General features: G+C 60.4%; 1 protein-coding gene across 2 annotated transcripts in view; it reads right to left on the bottom strand.

The window, feature by feature from the left end:
- The window catches only part of FRMD1 (FERM domain containing 1), a 38,565-nt gene extending 25,362 nt beyond the window's left edge, over window positions 1-13,203 (bottom strand). For both annotated transcript variants that reach the window (XM_057528071.1, XM_057528072.1), the window contains exons 1-2: window positions 12,906-13,203; window positions 12,207-12,363 (exon numbers count right to left, since the gene is read on the bottom strand). The gene's annotated coding sequence lies outside the window, so the exon portion shown is untranslated. The remainder of the gene's footprint in view (window positions 1-12,206; window positions 12,364-12,905) is intronic.
- Window positions 13,204-21,046: the final 7,843 nt, after the last annotated feature.

Here is a 21,046-nt window from a genome sequence, read left to right as displayed (position 1 = left end):
CTGTGCTGAACTTGCCATGACTGTGAACTTAGGAATTAGAGCCCCCCTGCCGCCGGCAGGCCCAGAAGAACGAAGTTAGCTGTGCACAGGTGGCAGTTGGCCCGACCATGTGGTGCAGAGGACAAGGGCTTTGGGGAGCAGCTTAGCACCCACGCTCGCAGCCCCGGCCAGCGGACGGCCGTGCACACGGCTCAGCTGCAGGAGCTCCTGCCTGCGACCCCGTCTAGCAAAGCTTACCACTTCCAAACTGTGAGTGATCCAAACCACGGTGCCTGTGATGTATTTGTCTGTCTGCTGCTGGGTGACTCGTTTCCACCCCTTGAGGCCTGCCTGCCTGCCTGCCACCTCTGCTGGGTAAGCACCTGCCCTCGCTGGGAGCCCACGCTGTCCCACTGCTCTGCCGCACAGGGACACTGGAGCTGCAGCTCAGCAGAAAGACACGCTTTGGAAAGTACAGTGGATTTTGGCAAAAGGCTGTCCAGGTGCCAGGGCCACACGCTGGGGCTGTCTCCCCGGGAGGCCGCGTGGGGCAGGGAAGGTGCTGACACCGGCGCCAGGCTGCGGGTTCCTCCCCGGACTGGCCACCGGCAGCGGGGTGACATGGGGAGGGGTCCCCGAGTCCCCGCGCCTCCGCAGATCCTGTGCTAAGCGACCTGGTGGGCGCGGGGCAGAGGGGCAAGGTGGGGACGGTCCACCCCACGCTGGGGGGTGTGCGGCTGACACTCGCCGCGGACGGCGACAGGAAAGCAGACCTGTTCAGTGCGTTTTATTGCTGCTTTTGAATCCTCTACACACGGGGCAGCGCGTCTCACCCGCGCGGGGGAGGCCCGCCCAAGGCCTCTGAGGGTCCCGTGCGGGCTGCGGAGACCCAAACGCAGACCCGGCCACAGCGGCCCTGCTCATCTGAAAGCAGGACTCTGCCCTGAAACAAGCGTGAGGACCTCGGCAAAGACGGAAGGTCGCGGGACACGCAGTGCCGGCCGGGCAGAGCGGGGCAAGTCACCGCCACGCTTGGCAGGATCCATCCCTTCATTTATCCGGGAGGCGTCTGCTGAGCCCACAGACGAGCTGCCAGGTGCTGCCCGAGTCCCTGGGAAACAAAACAGCCCCTCAGCCACGGTGCTCCGGCCCCCCTGCCCTCTGCTCTGGACAGCAGGCTTGGGAGCGGCCTGGTGTCTTGCTTCTCCCGCCCCAAGTCCAGATGCTCTGGACAGCAGGCTTGGGAGCGGCCTGGTGTCTTGCTTCTCCCGCCCCAAGTCCAGAGCGTAGCAAATCCTCACGGTTTTATCATCAAACCCCCCCAGCGCCTTCCGGCCACGCCGCCCCTCCACTGCCTGGTCCACACCCCTCTCATCTTTAGCCTGGACTACCGCAGGGGCTCCCAAAGTCTCCTCTCTCAGCCCCCAGCCCTGCGCTCTTAACATCTCGGCCCCAAATTCTTGCTAAAACACGGGGCAGATCACGCACTCCAGCTCAAAGCCCAAGAACGGCGCACACCTCCCACCAAGGAGAGACCGGAGTCCTGAAAGTCACCTCGGCCTTCAAGCCCCTGGACCTTTGCATGTATCCCCTTCAGAACTCAAGGCCGTGGCCATCACACGCCCCCCTCCTTGAGAACTCAGGGTCATGGCCATCGGGTCATCCCACATACCCCCCCTTCTCCTGGCCTGAAGAGAAGCCCTGTCAATGGCGGTGGACCAGTGCACTTGGTATTACACTTGGCCACGACCAACCCTAAGTGGAAATGTCACTGTAGACCTTGACAAGGATCCTTCCAAGTTTATAGGTCTGTTTGACTTTTACAAGGTGGCTCAGATTTCCTGGACCAACCCCAAGGGTTCCACCTGCTCAAGGTCACAGCAGTACCCGAGAAATGTAAACCAAGACGGACTCAGAGTTTTTTCTCAGAACCTCCAATGGGTTCTCAGGTCTGGAGAAGCACACCGGGGCATTCAGAGGCCAAAAGGTCTTTGGAAGTCTTTGGAGATGCTGTTAATGGCATGTATTGGGAGTGGAATTCACGTAATCTGGACCCTCCCTCATGATGAGACTCTCGGAACAGCCACCTAAAGTGCTGCTCTTCCAGAACTTTCTGCTTCTTCACTTAGGAAGCTGAGTTCTGGGGCTGGGGGATCCAACAGATAAGCTCCTTTTGTTGGCGGGTGGAGTGAAACGAGGCTGTTGTCTCAAGTGTCATGTGCCGTGACCCCAGCGCCCCTCATTCAGTGTAAGAGGCGCATGTGCTCTACAGACGCGTGTCCTCACCAGCCACTTGCCGGCAGGGGACCCTGGCGAGCTAGCTAACTCCTCCCAGTCAGGAGTCCTTGAATCCCCCCCCTGCTCAGCAAAGCCTGACCTTCGCCTGTCACCTCCTCCTGCCCCTTCTCAGCAAGGTTCCGCCTCCGGGGAGCCTGGCTGAGACCTTACATTTGCACTTTTATGTTTTCTTTAAATATAATGCATTTTACATTTCACTTCTGTACCTTATATTTACACTTTAAACTTTTCCAAATGCTTTTATATACACCATCCCATAAGACAAAAAGGCTCACCTTACTTCCATTTTACAGTTGGAGGAAACTGAGGTCCAAAAGGGACAAGAGAAGCGCCCAGAAACAGAACCAATCACTGAGACCACAACCGAGAGAGCCGGCCAGTGCTGGGTTCACCCCGCCTCCACAGGGCTAGCAATGCCAGGGGCCTCCCAGCCCGGATGCCCGGGCAGGTCCTCCGTGTGTTCTGAGGGGCCTTGGCTGGCTCTGGACCAGAGGAGTCCTGGGTGCAGACCTCCCCGAGGTGCACAGAGGGGCAGAGCCTCCCCAGCCCCTGCAGCAGGAAGTGAGGCGTCCTGCAATTCCAGAGAGAATGAACAAGACTACTCTAGTGGAAGGGGAGGGTGGCTGCTTTTTCTCGGCTTAACGTTATGAATTTACAAACCAGGGGTGGAAACTTACAGACGGGGTACTGAGTAGCAAGAAAACCGCAGACCGAGCTCCCGCACGCCTGCAGCACGCCAGGCACACGGCACGGCGACGCCCGCGTCAGCCCCTCCCTGCTGGATGACGCCCCGAGGGACCCTTCCGCGAGGCAGCGGCGCCCCTGCTGAGAGCTGAGGGCCAGCTCTGAGGGGCGCTGGGACTGCAGCGCGATCTCCCGACGGCTGAGAAGGGGAACGAAAGCCCAAGCTGGGCTTTCTAGCTGCCGGGAGCCCACAGCTAGGAAAGGCTGAGCCTCAGGCCAGACCGGCCCAAGCTCCAGCCGACTTCGGGCCCCTTCCCCTGGGCGCCAGGACACTGGGCCCGCGCAAGCAGGCTGGCCACAGACGGGGCGCCCAGCCCGCGGGGCTCGTGGCTCCGACACCCGGCTCTTCTCCTCGTCCTCCCTCTGCTGAGGGCGTGCGGGTCCTGACTCGTGTCATCTGGAGCTCAGAGCACCCGGCACAGGGCCCCTGCAGCAGCCCCGGCCCAGCGGAGAAGCCGCGCCGGGTGCCTGCTTTCGGGAGGCCAGGGAAGAGCCACGGCGGGAGCGAGCGTCTTCAAAGACGTTATTGATCCAAGTTGCTGTTAACGGCGAAGAATCAAGAACGATTTCAAATACACACCAACTTCAAACCAACAGCATCAAACCAACAGTTACAGTGTGAAACACACACCATTATTCATGAAACGGCGCTGGTTTAAGGGCAAAGCCATGGTGGGCGGGAAATGGCGGGTGTGGTGACCAGTTATCCGAAGCCAACAGCCCGATCCTATTTCCCAGCGCGCAGGAATGGTTTTTCCAAACCCTGGGTATTTTCCGAGGGCGCTCCATGTCCGGGCGGGGCACAGACACCCACCCCAGAGCCCGGTCTCAGGGTCCAGCACCAATAAGCGTCCTCTCTTTCCAGAACCCAAAGGAAGAATCCCGACGGCAAACCCCCTCGAAGCTGAGAGAGAGCCACTCAGACCTAAGGTGCATCTGGGTGAGGAACGCCTGCTCTGGGGGAAGAGGCGCCCTGAGAGAAGGAAAGGGAGGCCACAGGGTGGCAGCGAGTCCTGGGGGGTCGGGGGAGCACCCCTATCAGGGACCAGTTTATCTGGTTCACTAGTCACCTGGCAAGACCTCTGGGAGAGGCGCGGATGCTGGGAAGATGGACAGATGCCCGAGTGAGGGGCTCCAGCACCGAGATGAGTGGGCGTCCACTCCGCCGGTGGGGCCTCATGTGCCCCGAGGACGTGCCCAGGCCGCACGGGGCAGGCCTGATGCTGTGCGGACCCCCGGCGGCGGGGGGCGTGCCCTGGTGGGTGCGGGGAGCGGCTGCCGCCTGCGAGCTTCCCAGACCTTGCTGAGCAACGCCTGGCAGACCGTCCTCAGGTGACGGGAGCAGGAAGGGGAGGGGCCCGCTCTCGCCTGCGGCCCTGATCCCGCTGCGGGTGAGCGCTGCCCAGTGCTCCCTCTGCCTGGCGGGTGGGCACTGGGGCTCCGGCGCCCAGGACACAGAGGTCCCCAGACTGGGGAGGGTCCAGGGCCCGACCCCACGGAGCAGTGACCCGAGGCCCGACCCCACGGAGCAGTAACCCGAGGCCCGACCCCACGGAGCAGTGACCCGAGGCCCGACCCCACGGAGCAGTGACCCGAGGCCTGCCGCGGGGGGCACCTCCTGGGGAAGCAGAGCCTTCCTACACGGGGTGCCCGAAGGGTCTCCATCACCTTTCATCTTGCACCCAGCACGTGGCCTGCGAGGTCGCTGGGCGGGGTTCACCAAGCGGCCTGGTGCCCCCGCCCCGAGTCCCAGGCCCTGCCTGCCAGCTCCTGGACCACAGCCTCGGAGGAACGCGCTTCACCTGTGATCGGGGTCACACACGCGTGTCGGCCCGGAGGAAGCGCGAGGCCGCCAGCGGACGCCCCACGGTGGAGGCGGCCATCAAGAGAACGTGACCACCGGCTGACCAGCAGCCGGACCCGGACGATCCACACCCCTGTCCTCGGACGCAGGCTCTGCCGCCGGTTCCCGCAGGAGCGGCAGTGTCAGAGACGCGCTGAGGCCCTCTGGAGGTGAGCTCAGCCGGACCGTCGGGGCCTCCCTGTGAACTTGAGACTCTGGCGGGCGGGGTGCCCGAGATGGGCGTCGCACCCAAGTCCCTGCTTAGTAAACTTGCACCTGCCGCCCGGGTGTCTGCCTCTTTCCTGGTCTCTCCCGCCCTCCACGTACGGAGCCAGCTTCAAATGCCACCCGGGAAACTCCCGAGGCTGCGACCCAGCCAAGGGCAAAGCGGGGTCGGTGGGCGAGCGCTGCTCCCTGAAATCGTTGTTCCCGCGTTGGGAGCGTGCGCTGGGGCTTGGGGGAAACCTTTATTTATCGAGGTCCCAGTCACGAACGTTCGCTGGCCGCTCCTGAGACCCCAGGGCCCCAGCACCCGAAAGGGGCCCACAGACCCGGGCCCAGCCTAGAGGACCACGTGCGGCCTCGTGGCTGCCCGGCCCTCGTGTGTCCGTCTGGCTGGGCCACGTGCCCGGTGTCGGCTGCTGCTCGGAGGGGGTCTTCGGGTGAAGTCATGGTTTAAACAGCTGACCCTGAGTAAAGCAGATGAGCTCCGCAGTGTGGGAGGGCCGCATGCAAGCCGTCCAAGGCCTTGAGGAAAGACTGAGGTCCCTAGAGGAGGAGGCCATTCTCTTCTAGACGGCCTTCGACCCGAGTTGCAGCGTCCGCCCTTCCTGGGCCTGCAGCCCTGCCGCCCGCCCCGCCCTGTGGATTTCAGACCTGCCAGCCACGCAGGCACGATCCAGCTCCTCAAAATACAGCTCTCTCCCTGTCCCCCCATTGGTTCTACAAAATACAGCTCTCTCCCTGTCCCCCCACTGGTTCTACAAAATACAGCTCTCTCCCTGTCCCCCCCACTGGTTCTACAAAATACAGCTCTCTGCCTGTCCCCCCACTGGTTCTACAAAATACAGCTCTCTCCCTGTCCCCCCACTGGTTCTACAAAATACAGCTCTCTCCCTGTCCCCCCACTGGTTCTACAAAATACAGCTCTCTCCCTGTCCCCCCACTGGTTCTACAAAATACAGCTCTCTCCCTGTCCCCCCATTGGTTCTACAAAATACAGCTCTCTCCCTGTCCCCCCATTGGTTCTACAAAATACAGCTCTCTGCCTGTCCCCGCACTGGTTCTACAAAATACAGCTCTCTCCCTGTCCCCCCATTGGTTCTACAAAATACAGCTCTCTCCCTGTCCCCCCCATTGGTTCTACAAAATACAGCTCTCTGCCTGACCCCCCCACTGGTTCTACAAAATACAGCTCTCTGCCTGTCCCCCCACTGGTTCTACAAAATACAGCTCTCTCCCTGTCCCCCCACTGGTTCTACAAAATACAGCTCTCTGCCTGTCCCCGCACTGGTTCTACAAAATACAGCTCTCTCCCTGTCCCCCCATTGGTTCTACAAAATACAGCTCTCTGCCTGTCCCCCCCATTGGTTCTGCTTCCCCGGAGAGCCCCGACTAAACCCCCCATATTCGACACCCACTCTATTTATCTAAACCCACATTCCTGCATCCTGGTGACGCCCCGTGGAACACACGCGGGCAGGTGGGGGCTCCTGCAAGGCTCTCTGCCCTCCTCCCTTCCAGAGCACCCCGCCTGCCAGGTCCAGGGGAGCAGACCCGTCCCACCTCCCGTCGGCTCTGCGCCACGCGCTGGCGTTCCCCTTTCTCCTCCCACCAGCCCTGCCACTGGCCAGGGGCCTCCTGCCGAACTCCCACCAGCCTGGTCTGTGCCGCCCACGTGTCCCGCTTGGGCCAACAAAGCGGCCTGCTCCCCCTGCCCTCCTTCCCTCTCCTCACAGCTGCCCAGACGTCTGAAAGCAGGGTGGGATGCACCCGCCGCCCGCCCAGGGCAAGTCCTCCAAAGGCCCCCACTGCCCCTCAGGGCCTCTACCCCTGACTTGGTGCGGCGGCCGGCCTCTGTCGTCCTCCCCCTCCCCCTCTCCTGCCCAGCCCCTCGCCTTCTCCGCGTCCAGAATTCTACGGGGACTTCCCACCACGGCCCACACGGGCTCCCCACCTCAGGGTCCCCCCACCTTGGGGACCCCACCTCTGCACCGTCCCGAGTACTGTTCCCTCCACCTGGGATGCGCTACCTCAGGTCAAGGCCCCTTCCCACCGTCCACTGGCCTCTGGCCGCCAGCCACCCTGGCACCGACCCTGTATGTCCCCGGGCACGTGGACTCCTGTGCGCCAGACCTCTGTGCCCCCCGTGTCCTCGGGCTGGTCTCCCGGTGCTGCGCCCCGCACTTCCGAGGGCAGGTCTGCGCCCGGCTGCTTCGCTGCCCCTGGGCCCAGCTGCCCGGTGCGCACGCATGAGAACCCCAGCGCCACGTCCCTCTCTTGGGAGCAGAGAACAAGCTGCAGTGTCACCCGTGGCTTCCGCTACAAGAGCAGAGGCAGGTCCGCTCAGCCCTGCGTCCTGGCAGGGGCTCGACTCGTGGCACAGGGCATGCACCTGTGAAGATCCCCTTCAAGAAAGGACTGACTTTCACCCGCCCCCCCAGACTCTTCTCCCTGTCGGGTGGGGCTGGGAGGGAGGCGCCGACAGGGGGTCTTGGCCGTGGCCTCAGGGGACGAGGAGGAAAGGCCAAGGGCAGGGTCCGCTGGGCAGCCAGGCGCACACGCAGGCACCGCGGCCTCAGGGCTCATCCTGCAGGCGCTCGGCCTCCCTCCTGTGTGTGCCCTGCTGTCAGGATCACACTCTCGGTGTCCTGATGGCAGGATTTGGGGCCCTGGGGCCCACGGGCACCCTGTAAACCTCTCTGCTTCCTGCTCCATTATGTTATCGAGCGAAGTAACTGGAATAATACCCTCTTGGTGATGACAGAAGCTTAAGGTCAGCATCACAGTCAGGCCCGTGTGTGCAGGCGGTGCCCCGGGAACCAGCGGCCACCCAGACCCGTCCAGAGGGGCCGCTGGCCATTGCCACCAGGGGTCCCTCCACGGTGCCTAGAGAAGGGAGCCTCAGGTGTTGGACCCCGTCGTGCTCGGTAGACAGGGCAGGGAGCATGGCCACGCAGGCCGCGTCTGGGCTTGTGTGGGGAGCAGATGGTGGGGTCCCTGGAGCGCTGACACTGGTGTCGGGCGCGCGGCCCCTTTCCTCACCCCCGTCCACACGTCTGTGTCACGACGGCCACAGTCGCTCTCGCACTTGCTCACTGAGCCGCCTCCCTGACTGATCCACGTCTCAGCCTGGCAGCTCCACCAGCCTCCCGCCGGGCTTCCCAGCAGGGGCACGGGAGGGTGTGGACTGCGGGGTGAGAGGTGCCCAGCCCAGGGGTGCAGGACTGCGGAGGGGGCCGAGCCCAGGGGTGCAGGGACTGGGGGAGGGGGTCGAGCCCAGGGGTGCAGGGACTGGGGGAGGGGGTCGAGCCCAGGGGTGCAGGGACTGGGGAGGGGGCCGAGCCCAGGGGTGCAGGGACTGGGGGAGGGGGTCGAGCCCAGGGGTGCAGGGACTGGGGAGGGGGCCGAGCCCAGGGGTGCAGGGACTGGGGAGGGGGCCGAGCCCAGGGGTGCAGGGACTGGGGAGGGGGCCGAGCCCAGGGGTGCAGGGACTGGGGGAGGGGGCCGAGCCCAGGGGTGCAGGGACTGGGGGAGGGGGTCGAGCCCAGGGGTGCAGGGACTGGGGGAGGGGGTCGAGCCCAGGGGTGCAGGGACTGGGGAGGGGGCCGAGCCCAGGGGTGCAGGGACTGGGGGAGGGGGTCGAGCCCAGGGGTGCAGGGACTGGGGGAGGGGGTCGAGCCCAGGGGTGCAGGGACTGGGGAGGGGGCCGAGCCCAGGGGTGCAGGGACTGGGGGAGGGGGCAGAGCCCAGGGGTGCAGGGACTGGGGGAGGGGGTCGAGCCCAGGGGTGCAGGGACTGGGGAGGGGGCCGAGCCCAGGGGTGCGGGACTGGGGAGGGGGCCGAGCCCAGGGGTGCAGGGACTGGGGGAGGGGGCCGAGCCCAGGGGTGCAGGGACTGGGGGAGGGGGCCGAGCCCAGGGGTGCAGGGACTGAGGGAGGGGGCCGAGCCCAGGGGTGCAGGGACTGGGGGAGGGGGCCGAGCCCAGTGGTGCAGGGACTGGGGGAGGGGGCCGAGCCCAGGGGTGCAGGGACTGGGGGAGGGGGCCGAGCCCAGGGGTGCAGGTACTGGGGAGGGGGCCGAGCCCAGGGGTGCAGGGACTGGGGAGGGGGCCGAGCCCAGGGGTGCAGGGACTGGGGGAGGGGGCCGAGCCCAGGGGTGCAGGTACTGGGGAGGGGGCCGAGCCCAGGGGTGCAGGGACTGGGGAGGGGGCCGAGCCCAGGGGTGCAGGGACTGGGGGAGGGGGCCGAGCCCAGGGGTGCAGGGACTGGGGAGGGGGCCGAGCCCAGGGGTGCAGGGACTGGGGGAGGGGGCCGAGCCCAGGGGTGCAGGGACTGGGGAGGGGGCCGAGCCCAGGGGTGCGGGACTGGGGAGGGGGCCGAGCCCAGGGGTGCAGGGACTGGGGGAGGGGGCCGAGCCCAGGGGTGCAGGGACTGGGGGAGGGGGCCGAGCCCAGGGGTGCAGGGACTGGGGGAGGGGGCCGAGCCCAGGGGTGCAGGGACTGGGGAGGGGGCCGAGCCCAGGGGTGCGGGACTGGGGAGGGGGCCGAGCCCAGGGGTGCAGGGACTGGGGGAGGGGGCCGAGCCCAGGGGTGCAGGGACTGGGGAGGGGGCCGAGCCCAGGGGTGCGGGACTGGGGAGGGGGCCGAGCCCAGGGGTGCAGGGACTGAGGGAGGGGGCCGAGCCCAGGGGTGCAGGGACTGGGGGAGGGGGCCGAGCCCAGGGGTGCAGGGACTGGGGGAGGGGGCCGAGCCCAGGGGTGCAGGGACTGGGGAGGGGGCCGAGCCCAGGGGTGCGGGACTGGGGAGGGGGCCGAGCCCAGGGGTGCAGGGACTGAGAGGGGGCCCAGCCCAGAGGTGCAGGGAGACGCGAGGTTCCCGTAGTCAGAGGCGTTCCCACCCTGCTAGCACCCACCCTCAGCCGCGCCCAGGTGCCTGGGTCACACTTTGTGTCCTAAGGATGGGGCAGAACGAGGATCAGGGGACCCCGAGGCTCTCCTGAGTGACAGCCACCCTGAGACAACAGGTGTCACCTGAGAACATCCCAGGTCCGCGGTCCTGCCACGGCAGAGACCTGGCCGGCTCCTCAAAATCCAGTCATTTCGAAAACAAGGCACAGTTCTTGTCAAGTACAAAGTACCCGGTCTTTGTGTCACAGACACTTCAAACTTTAAGGAAGCCAGCGATTCTGTGTAGACAAGTCTTGTACTTTCCCAAACCAACCACCTTCCTAAAAAGGCCGAGGCCTCGAAACAAATGGGCCAGGAGTCAAGGAGCAGCTCTGCTTGCCCTGAGCACAGGGAAGCCACCTCTGCCGGGGGCCCAGCCACGCCTAAGAAGATGCACAAACGGCCCGCCTGGCGGGATCAGGTGGGCGAGATGGGAAACCCGCAGGCCTGCACCTGGTCAACACGGCTGGCTGGCGTGCAGCCTGCCCTTCTCGAGAGCAAAATGGCGCAGAGACGGCTGGCTGATTAAAGCTCCTGGGAAGTTATTGCTTCTAGAAGAGAGGAAATGGAGGCCCTCTGCAGGCCCCTGTTAGGAGGAGGGCAGGGTGCCCCAAACTGTCCCCGTGGGGCAGACCAGCCCTGGCTAAACTGGGGCTGGGGTGAGGTGACAGGTGACCAGGCCCTGCCCTCTGAGTAGCCGGCAGGCCACCCACGCCTGCCATGTCCTGCTGGAAAGCACGCTGAGGTTCTAGTGGGCCTGTCTTCCCCGTCTTGGGAGGCCTAGGATTTCCTGAGGTTCAAGTTCACGTCTCTCGTTCACTGCAGGAACTGGTCCATGCCAGACCAGAGTCCGGGAGAATCAGCACCTGACGACAGCTGCTCCTGGAAAAGCCACTCTTCACTTGGGGGCCACAGGGCCCTGCCACACACACAGCCCCGCACGTCCCACCTACAGCCCCACCGTCGGGGCGTGGACCTCAACATACCCACAGGCCATCCAGCCCGTGCCCAGAGGCCAGGAAGGGGCTGCCACAAAATGCCCACCTGGGCCCACAAGGCCACCACTTTAATAACCTAACCCAGGTCAGCAGGTGGCTGGGGCCTCTGTGCCCTCGTGTCACCACATCCTGGTCACCAGAAGATCCTTGAAAGTCCAAGGAAAATGAACTGGACACAACTATGTTACGTGGGGCGTGACTTATAGAGCCTCCTCGTGTCAACCAAGCAGCTGGCCCTGCACACCCCGGCCTCCAGGTAAGAACAGCCACGGGGCCTGGGCCGGGCCTTCCTCCCCAATTCCTTGTGTCTGCCTACCTCTGCTGGCAAGACAGGCTGCACCCGCCCCTGCCCCGCTGGAATTGGGTGGGTGGGCGCGGGACGCACGTCCCTTTTTGTCTTCAGTCACATTAGTCCATACTTGATGGAGGCCGGGGGCCGAGGTTCCACAGAAAAGTGGGGACAGGGGTGTTTCAGGGCCAAGTGGCCAGCAGCCCCCTTCCCGATGGAAAGGCCCAGCTCCCCGCCAGCAGCGTCCCAGAAAAGGCCACTCACCTTCCGAGGAAACTCGAAAGGTGGAGGAAGACACTCACCCACTGACCCCAAGCCGCCCCCTGCGCCCCAGCGCTCGCCTCACCCCGCCCCCGCAGCCCCGCCCCCGCAGCCCCGCCCCCGCAGCCCCGCCCCCGCAGCCCCGCCCCGCAGCCCCTCCCCGCAGCCCCGCCCCCGCAGCCCCGCCCCCGCAGCCCCTCCCCGCAGCCCCTCCCCGCAGCCCCGCCCCCGCAGCCCCGCCCCCGCAGCCCCTCCCCCGCAGCCCCTCCCCGCAGCCCTCCCCCGCAGCCCCGCCCCCGCAGCCCCGCCCCCGCAGCCCCTCCCCCGCAGCCCCGCCCCGCAGCCCCGCCCCCGCAGCCCTCCCCCGCAGCCCCTCCCCACTCCGCAGCCACTCTCTGCTCCAGCCTTCCTTTCTGGGGAGGCAGAAGACAGGGGCTGTGGCCGCGCTGCTGAACCAGGGAACGCCCTCAACGCGGCGATTCACAGCTAATGTCATTTTGTTGCCTTGCGTTAATGCCACCAACACCCCACACACAAATCACCCAGAACAGCCCGACCTGTGACCTGGGAAGTTCCAGTTCTCCTGGGAACCCCATAGCCTGCAGGCAGGCAGGCAGGTACCCCTCACCTGGGTGTCTCCCTCTCGGTGCTTTTGCCGGCGGCGGTGCCGAAACGGGAAGCTCTTCCCCGAACCTCAGACGCCCCTCCTCCAGGTCAGCCTCAGGCAACGTTCAGAGTCAAGCCTTCTCCAAAGGAGCTCAGAAAGCCCACGTTTCAGGCCGCACCTGGATGGAGAGTGGCGGGGGCGGGATAAAGGAGGCCGCGCCGCCAACGCGGACCAGCGCCGCCGCCCCGGCCTGAGTCGGGAGCACCGGGCCACCGCGGGGTGTGGGTGTGGCGGTGATGGGGCTGCGGGGGAGGGGCTGGAGAAGCCGCGGAAGGAGTGGAGGGCGGGGGGGGGGGGCCGGGGTGGGCCGTGGGGCCGGGGGAGCCGGGGGGCCAGGGGGACCGGGGGAGACGGAGGGGCCGGGGGGCCGGAGGAGCGGGGGCTCCCTCTAGAAGGGCTGGCCGGGGCGCGCCGGCCCGCTCCGCGCACAGCCTGGGCCCGGACCAGGTCTCTAAGTAAGAAGCCGCCCAGGGGCGACAGCAGGCCCGGGGGAGGGTCCTGACCTTCGCCTCTGGGTGGGACCTAGAGGCGTAAACCAGGAAAGGCGACGGCGGTGAGGTGACAGCCGTCGGGTCCGGTGCCCGCGACCCCCGGGACCCCCGGCCGGGGCCGGGGTCGCAGGAAGGGGGTGCCCCCCGCCGCGGAGACTGACACGCTCACCTGCGGGGATCAAAGTCAGGGTCCAGACAGGGCTCACGGTTCCGGGTCCGGGTCGGGGTCTGGGTGGGCGTCGGGGTCCGTATCGGGGTGAGGGTTTGGGTTCGGGTTCGGGTCCGGGTCGGGGTGAGGGTCCGGGTCTGGGTCAGGGTCCGGGCCTGGCCCCGGGTCCGGGTCCGGGCCTGGCCCCGGGTCCGGCTCCGGGTCGGGGTCGGGGTCCGGCTCCGGGTCGGGGTGAGGGTCTGGGCGAGGGTCCAGGTCGGGGTCCCGGGGCGGCGGAGTGAAAGTGGCTGTAGCTCGGTTGCGGTCAGGCTGGAACCCGCGGGGGCGGCGGTTGGGGGCGATCCCCAGGGGGAGGTGCCCGGGCTCGGGATTGGCCGGCGCCCCAGCCGCTCCCCTCTTCCTCCCGCCCCCGCCCCCCCTTCTCCCCCTTTCTCCCAGCCCCTCCCTTCCCCACCCCCACAACCCCGCGGCCCTCCCTCCCCGCCGGACCAGCTGGACGGCCCGGCCGCGGGGCTTGAGCATCTCGGGTCGCACCTTCCTGAGGGTGCAGCCTCACGGGGTCGCAAGGTCCTTGGGTCCCGTTCTCCGGCGTTCGCCCGGGCGCTCCGGTGGTGTCTGGTGGAAACGTCCCGCCGGACCTCCGCCAGCCAGCGCGCACCCGCTCGCCCTGGAGGCGCAGCGCAGAGCGCGGTGCCTGGCGAGCGGAGGTGCCCCCAGGGACCTGGTGACCTGCGGGAGGGCCCAGAACCCGCCGGTGGGACGCGCGCGAGGCGGTAGTGGGCGAGCCCGGCGTGCGCGGGGAGGGATGCGCGCCGTTTCCAGGGCCGCGGGGCCCCGGGGAAGGGCTGGGGTGTGATGTCGAGAGAAAAGTAGGCCCAGGGCCCTGGGAGGGGCTGCGAGGGAGCAGTCCTGAACCCTAAACCTCACCAATTCCCAGCTTTGTTTTTCTTCAGAGCTCGTGTCAGCTTCTAGCATATTAGCTTATTTACTCTTTCATTTTGATCAAGTCCCCTCCACCAGGGCAGGTATTTCTGTTTGTTTGCTTACTGAGACCCGAACACCTAGAAGAGTGGCTGGCAGCTCACGGTTATTTGTTCCGTGAGTAAGTTCGTACCTCGGGGTCACACTCAAGCGACAACTGGGGTAAAGCTGTTCCCAACTCCATTTACTCACGGCTTCCTTGGGACGCTCTCAGTACTGCAAACCTCAGTTATTTCACAGCCTCATTTGTAGTGTGATTTTTCAGGTGTCTCCTCCCCACTCAACCGTGAGAGCCTCGTATTTGGGTACAAGCTATTTTTCATAATGCCAACCATCTACTGGGTACTCAATAATATGCTGAATTCTGCAAGACAGGGACCAATCTTCCTATTTTATAGAGGACAGTGGGGGTTGGAACAGATCAAAACTCAGGTAAGGGCGCACAAGGCTTTCCCCTGCTGCACAGCCTAGAGAATATCCACCGTGTCCTGCTGTCTGCATTTGCTTTTTTTTTTTTAAGATAACTGCAATTAAAAAAAAAATTATTTATTTAATTTTGGCTGTGCTGGGTCCTCGTTTCTGTGCGAGGGCTTTCTCTAGTTGCGGCGAGCGGGGACCACTCTTCATCGCGGTGCGCGGGCCTCTCACTATCGCGGCCTCTCTTGTTGCGGAGCACAGGCTCCAGACGTGCAGGCTCAGTAGTTGTGGCTCACGGGCCCCGTTGCTCCGCGGCATGTGCGATCTTCCCGGACCAGGGAGGAAAATGGCGGAGTCCATGATGGAAAGTCACTGGGGAACCTGCTTGGATTTGTTGTAGAAAATGGAATTCCCCCCTGGTCTGTGAGTGAATTTACTGCCTTAGTTAATCAATACATAAATCCGGTAGACTCTAGGGTTAGAGAACCCAGAGCCTCCAGTCAAAGGAAGCCAACCTAGGAAAGGCCAGAGTCAGCAGACCTGCTAAGGATTCAGAAAGTGAAAACGGGCGGAATCAAGGACGCTGTTTCTCAGCTCCAGGGATGCGTGAACACGGGCTGCCGTGCCCTGCAGGGAAGCAGGCGGGTGACGGTGTTGAGGCTGGACTTAACTTCAGGATGTGTTGTTTCTGAGATACTTGCGAGATATCCAAGAAATCAGAGAGAGGCAGTGTCCAACATTCCTTTGGAAATTATTGATATTACTGAAAATATGCATTCCACAACACACATCAAAATTATACCTTTTTACTCACTTTTAATTGTATTTGCTCTGTACTGATCTGACAAAATATTTTAAATAAAAGTAATGTTGTAGCAAAATTATGCAGGAACCAAACTTCAATGCACACAGTGCCCTGAAAGTTATTGAAAGATTGAGAAATTATTTCAATAAAAAGAAAGCAGTCATGTTTACAAAATGACATATTATTAATGTCAAAATAAAGATGACAAAGTCTCTTGACAGTTGATGCCAAGTTTGCCAACAAAGAAAATAATAGGAAAAGAAAAAAGAAGGCTCATTCTACTTGTGCAACTTATATTCAGCCCATCTTTGAAACATAAGACAATTTAAGAATAATTATTTTTTCTGTGTTAGAGACAATAATAATTTTGAAATACAGTTTTGAGATCCTGAAATAATTTTATGGCCTTCACAGTTTTCCAGATGCCTTATGAAATCTGAAAATTAGATGAATTCTGCCAGTACATAAAATGTGCCTACACTGAATCTACTGCTGAACATGGTAAGAAGGTGATATTGGCTGGGGGTGGGTGGGTGGAGCGGGGGTACCAGGGTATGAGAATCTAGAAATTTCAGGTTGTTTTCTAAAGCTGGATGACTCCCATTAAAGTCCTAAGATATATTTGCAGCAGTAATTTATTGGATACATTTCTAAATCACTTCGAATCTCTCAGGACATATACAACTATGCCAGTGTCATGTGCTAGTGGAAAGTGTAGCTTCTCAAAATTTACCCAAAACCGCTTGTGATCCACAGTGTCACAAAAAACTGTCAAATCTAGGGACCTGTTCTAAAATGCAATATTGAAGCCAGTAAGTAATGAAATGCATTTTGAAAATGTTCTCAGCCAAAAGCAAGGCACGTTTTTATAAATATTATATCCTAGTGACATAGAGTTTCTAATTATTGTGATTAAAACTTATATTTTTATTATTTCATGTGTAATAATTGCTTGTACAAGTTATACAGACTGACTTCATGTGTTGTAGTAGTTGTTGAGAAATAAATAGTGTACTAATCTGACAAAGTTTACTAAAAAAAGGTTTTGCCTTTTAAAATTCACACGGAAGGATGGGCTGGTCACTACCCTGAAAGAGACAAGATTATAATGTGAATCAGCATTATTAAAGTGGATTGGCCAAGGATTTCAAATAACTATGTTAAATATATCTAAGCAGATAAAGAAGATTTATCAGTACAAAATAAAACCAAGAAACCATAAAAAGGCCCGAGTGGAAACACTCAGCATGAAAAATGCAGTCGCTGTAATGAGAACACGTAGATAGCATCTCTGTACAGCGGCAAGAGCTGCACCCAGTCCCTGGGGGGGCGGAGTTCCCCCACCGGGCGATGCCCCAACGCCAGCTGGGGGTCCTGCAATTCAACTCAGATCAGGCACCATCTACCTGGAGCTGGTGTCAGACCCCACCAGGTAAGGTCCCACGAGACACCCTCCCCCCACTTTAGACACCAATTCCAAGCCCAGGTCATCACCTGTGCTTCCGACCCACGGGATATACATCTGAGGCTCCAAGGACCCCTTTCTTGGTTTCTACTAATTTGCTTGAGTAGCGCACAGGTCTCAGGAAATCAGCTAAACTGGTGTGACCAGTTAACTCAGGAAACTCACTAGATTATGGGTTTATTAAAAAAAGGGCATAACTCAGGAACAGCCAGAGAAGAGACGCAAGGGCAAGGCTCTGGGGAAGGGCTTCCATGCTGCCCAGGTGCACCAGGCTTCCAGCACCTCCAGGTGTCCACTGACCCGGACACTCTCCAAACCCCATCCTTTTGGGTTTACGGAGACTTCATTGCACAGACAGGATTGATTAAATCATTGGTGGTTGGCGATTGAACTCTGTCTCCAGCCCCTCTTTCCTCCCTGGGGGTCGGGGTGAGACTGAAATTTCCAACCCTGTAACCACATGGTTGGTCTCCTGGCAACCAGCCTGCAACCTTAGAAGCTTTCCTAAAGTCACCTCATTAACACAACAAAAGACAGCTTTATAGTTTATCAGTTAGGAAACTCCAAGAGTTTTAGGAGCCCTGTGCCAGGAACAGAGGAAGGCCAAATATATATATATATATTTATCATAAATCACAATATCACAGGTGGATACGTACAGGATGGATGAACAAAATAGGAAGCAAATGGGAACAGCCCTCAGGAGTCTGCAGGAAAGAATAAAGAAATAAAAGCTGCACGAGAAAAATAAAGAGATACCAAGGGTAGAATTAGAAGTGCCAATTATAGCAATCTATCCATGCCAGGTTAGAGGAATTGCAAAAAAGAGCTTTAAAAAATATAGGTGATCTATTTGAGGGAAAAAAAGCTGAGGGCCTCTGGTTTGAAGCCAGAGGGTGAAGCCGGAGCAGAGCCAGGGCCAGAGATTCTCCCTGCTCTAGGGAAGGGGGGCCTCTCCCATGTGGCTCAGACAGACTGGGTCTTGGGGGCGTTTCCAAAGGGGCTGGCAGAGCAGAAGGATGTCCCAGGAGCATGCTGAAAGGAAAGAGGAAGCGGGTGAGGACCCAGGACGTGCAAGGTCCCTGGGGGTCATCTCAGCACACGGCCGCCCCTGTCCCCGTCCAGAGGTGCCAGGGCCTTGAACAGATGTTACCACCGTGGGCCGAGGGTGGAACCTGCGGCCAGCACAGGGGAGCAGGGGACAGGGTGGGGACGGCAGGCCACCTCCTGCAGCTCCCGGTGTCCCGGGGTCTCTGAGTGCCCCCCGGGGCCTCAGCCAGGGCTTGAGCCTGTGGGCACGTCAGGCCTCCTCCAGCCCCGAAGGCACGGGCTTGAGCCCCACACACGTCTGGGCTTGTGTCTTCCTTGGATCTGAGTGCCACCCGGTGACCCCCAGAGACCAGCTGGAGTTGGGCCGAGTTGGGCTGGAGCAGGCGGCGGGCGATGGGGGCGATGGGCCCTCGGGTGCACGTGGGCCCCCGCTGCCCCGCGCCCCGTCCTCTGCTCGCCTATTGCGGAAGCGAGCATCTCAGGCCCTGCAGCTGGGTTGGAGTGACACCGAGCCTGGAGCCCTCTTTTCAGTGAAGGTGGTTGTTTGCCGGGAGACGCGGGGCCGGCTAGTGGCCGAGCGTGTGTAACTGGGACAAAGCGGTCGCTGCTGGCAGGGCCTCCTGGCTGGGCAGCCTGCTGCTGTCGTGCCACATATAAGGTCATTTCCAAGCCCTTAAGCAGCACTTCCGGTGGGCGGCCAGTGCCTGGACACCGAAGCCCTGGTCACTCCCCATCAGCGGTCTTTCCAGATGATTCCTCAGGTCTGCAGAGCGCTGAGAAAGGACAGGGCTCTTCAAATTCTTAGCAGGAATCGAGGCTCTGGAACCTGTCTTTTCCTGAGGCCCCCGCCTCGGATCCCATCCCTGTTCGGGGCTGGTGGTGGACGCGCTGAAACGGGGGGTCAGGCTGTCATCTCCGGAAGAGACTGGCGGGCACCTGTGAGAAGACAGGCGCGCTGGATGGACGGATGGATGGATGGCCCCCGTCTCCCCGAGGCTCATGTGGGCTCAGGCCATGTGGGAGCCCCGGGACCTGCCGAGAAGTTTGTCTGATGCTCTAAACTCCAGTCACCGGTCCAGGGAAAGCTCACAGGCGTGGGCCACGTGTGAGGGAGAAGGCAGAGCTGGACGGTGGTCTGGGGCTCGGCGACTGGCAGATGATCAGAGATTAGAAATTTGTCTTTCATGAAAGTTCAACTCTTGCCATCCAGTGTTTGAACATGGATTTTCACAAAAGTGTCTTTCTTTTCAAATTCTTAGATTCATACCAATGTGCTCAAAACAGGCATAGAACTCTAAAATCAAGAGAGCTTAGTAGCACTTCCCTTCAAACCTTTGAAAATCACTATTATGTTTTACTTCCTAGGAATTTATGCATTTACTTTTCAGCTTTATCGAGGTATTATTGACAGACAGAATTGTGAGATATTAGAGTGTACAACATGATTTGATAAACGTAAACACTGTGAAAAGATTCCCTCCATCTAGTTAATGAACACATTTATGACCTCACATATTTCTTTCTTTCTTTTTTTTTTTGGCCGTGCCACGAGGCTTGCGGGATTTTAGTTCCCTGACCAGGGATCAAACCCGGGCCCCCTGCAGTGGAAGTGTGGAGTCCTAACCACTGGACCACCAGGGAAGTCCCATATTTCTTTTTTTTGGTGAAAACAATGAAGTTCTGCTCTCTTACCAAATTTCAATTATACATAGGGGGGTTTCAACTATACTCACCATGTTTTAAATAGATCCTCAGACCTTGAAAATTATTTTTTAACACAATTATCCACAGACAGTGCAAAAAAAGAACATCTTAATAACGACCCCCAATACCCACCACTAACATCACGCAGACCCTGCCCACTCCTTCCTGCTCATGTGTGCACGTACATATGTGACTTTGTCTCAAAAATGGGATCACACTGTCATACAACTTATTTTCCTACTTAGCAATAAATCTCAAAGCTCTGTTTTATTAACATATAGAGTGATAACGTCATTATGATAGCTACAAGGTATCCCGTTTTGGGTACATCCTACAATTTCATAACTGACCCTCCTAGTTGTCGTTTAGGTAACAGCCGATGTCTTTGTCTCCTAAACACCTGTTCTGAGCATCCCTGCACTTCAGTCTGAGGCCACTTGACCAACAGGCGGTGGAGACAGCAACTCTGTCACCCCAGGTGTGTCCCTCTGATGGCGTGGCATCTCCTGACGTCTGCCTCCTGGGGCCAGACCTGTATGCTGGAGAAGGAGACCATGGTGGGGGGGCCCGGCAACAGAGGACGTAGCTCTCTTGGTCATCGGCCTGACGAGCCTGGCGTGACTGCCACTGAGGTGGCGGCCCTGGGTGGGGGGGACTTCTGGCCAAGCCCAGGCTGCCCAGAGAACCCAAAAGGAAGTGAGGCATTGTGGTCCTGCACTCAGTTTGGGTGCTTTGTCTTGTAGCAAACGGTCCCGAGCAGGGGCCAAGACAAGGCGTTTATTGACCTCTGAGAGGCTCTCACAACAGACACTCGTCGAATCAGATCCTTACGCTAGCCCTGAGGGTTGGTTCTCCTGCTTTCACTGTACAGACCATGAAGCCAAGGTTCAGGACAGAAGCCACCCGCCTGACCACACAGCACAGGGAAATGCAGAGGTGAGGGCTCTGCCGCTCCCTCCAGGCTGAGGCTGAAGTCACCCCGCTCTGCCAAGAGCCCGATCGGCCCCCGGAGCAGGTGTCCGGGGTCAGCTCTGAGCAGCTCGTGTACGCGCGGTGGTGGCTTGTGGGCGTCCGTAAGTCAGAGCTAGGTCATCTGCCTCGCCACGTGAAAGCGCTCCGACTTTGCGAGTGTCATGCGTTAAATTAACCAGGACGACTTATCCCACAGCCGTCGTGGGATCGCACCTGGCGTCTGTCCTGCTGACCTCGGGCGGCCTCGGCCTGCAGTGGCTTGAAGCAGGGTTTCGGTTCCTGGCCAGTGACTGAGGCCGGTCAAGGCGGTGAGAGCTCCGAATCCTGGCCACTAGACCAGACGGAAAGTAGTGAAACAAAGTATTTATTGAGAAAAAAAGTATGTGGGGATAGACACACGAGCAGACTTAGAGAGAGTCGTGCCCTCGTGGCAGTTTGAATCACTTTTATGGGGCATTTCTTCCGGGTTTCTTTTGACCAATCGTTTTGATTTGCCTGGTTCAAAGTCCATATTTGGTGTAGCTCAGGATTTTCCCGTGTGTGTGGGTGCATCTCTTAGCCAAGATGGATTCCACTGAAGAGGCCTATGGGTAGTGAGCATTAGTTGCCATCCCTTAGCATCAGTCCTCTTTTGACCTCCAAGGAGCCTTCCTGCGCATGTGTAGTTGGGGAGGTCTCCTGGCTTCGTGAATGAGGAATATGTGGTCTCTTATCTTCTGTCTGGGCAGGGCCAGCCTCCTCTCTCAA

The sequence above is a fragment of the Balaenoptera acutorostrata genome, chromosome 14 (assembly GCF_949987535.1).
Source record: "Balaenoptera acutorostrata chromosome 14, mBalAcu1.1, whole genome shotgun sequence".
NCBI classification, from domain to species: Eukaryota; Metazoa; Chordata; class Mammalia; order Artiodactyla; family Balaenopteridae; genus Balaenoptera; species Balaenoptera acutorostrata.
This window is presented reverse-complemented; position numbering and strand designations above follow the sequence as displayed.